The sequence below is a fragment of the Octodon degus genome, unplaced genomic scaffold (assembly GCF_000260255.1).
Source record: "Octodon degus isolate 3935 unplaced genomic scaffold, OctDeg1.0 scaffold00103, whole genome shotgun sequence".
NCBI classification, from domain to species: Eukaryota; Metazoa; Chordata; class Mammalia; order Rodentia; family Octodontidae; genus Octodon; species Octodon degus.
This window is the reverse complement of record NW_004524679.1, coordinates 1,531,679-1,533,061: the sequence shown is the minus strand read 5'-3', so window position 1 is coordinate 1,533,061 and position 1,383 is coordinate 1,531,679.

Sequence of the window (1,383 nt, the reverse complement as noted above, 5' to 3'; positions counted from 1 at the left end):
TATAATTTCAAGTCAGGAATTGTAATGCCTCCTGCCTTGTCTTTATTGCCCAGAATTGCCTTTGCTATTCCAGGTCTTTTCTGGTTACAGATAAATTTTACGAATGATTTCTCTAGGTCTGTGAGTTAAGTTGGTGGTAGGCTGATAGGGATTGCACTAAAACTGTACAGCAATTTTGGGAGTATGGCCATCTTCACAATGTTGGTCTTCCTATCCAGGAGCATGGAATATCTTTCCATTTTCTGAAATCCTCTATGATCTCTTTTTTTCAGAGTATTGAATTTCTTGAAAAGATCTTTGACTTCTTTAGTTACATTAATTCCAAGGTATTTCATTTTCCTCAGTGCTATTGTAAAAGATATTGTTTCTATAATTTCCCTCTCAGTGTGTTCGTTGTCTGTGTAGAAGAATGTTATTAACTTTTGGGTATTGACTTTATACCTGCTATGCTACTGAATTTCTGTATTAATTCTAGTAGCTTCTTGTTGGAGATTTTTGGGTCTTCCAAGTAAATTATCATGTCTTCTGCAAATAAAGATAATTTAGCTTCCTCTTTACCTATTCTTATTCCTTTTATTTCTTTCTCTTTTCTAATGGCTGTAGCTATTGATTCCAGCACTGTATTGAATAGGAGTGGTGGAAGAGGACAACCTTGTCTTGTACCAGATCTTAGAGTAAAATATTTTAGTTTTTCCCCATTTGGGATTATCTTAACTGTTGTGTTTTCATAAATGGCTTTTACCATATTGAAGTAGAGGCCATCTATTCCAATTTTCTGTAGGACTTTTAACATGAATGAGTGTTGGACTTTGTCAAAAGCCGTTTCTGCATCAATGGAGATGATCATGTGGTTTTTAGTTTTTGCTCTATTGATATAGTGTATTACATTTATAGATTTTCGAATATTGAAACATCCTTGTATCCCTGGGCTGAATCGTACCTGGTCATGGTGTATGGTCTTCTTTATGCTTTGCTGTATTGTATTTGCTGGCATCTTATTGAGGATTTTGGCATCTATGTTCATGAGGGAGATTTGCTTGTAGTTTTCTTTCTTAATTGTGTCTTTCCCTGGTTTTGGTATCAGTATTATACTAGATTCCAGGAATGATTTTGGGAGGATTGCTTCCTTTTTAATTTCATGGAAGAGTTTGAGGAGTATAGGGACTACATCTTCTGTAAATGTCTTGTAGAATTCAGCTGTGAATCCATCCAGACCTGGACTTTTCTTTGATGGTAGGTTTTTAATTATATCTCGTATTTCATTAGCTGTTATTTGGCTATTGAGAGTAGTTACATCTTATTGATTCAGTTGTGGTAAATTGTACCTTTCTAGGAATCTGTCCACTTCTTCTGTGTCTTCTATTCTGTGAGAGTAAAGATTCT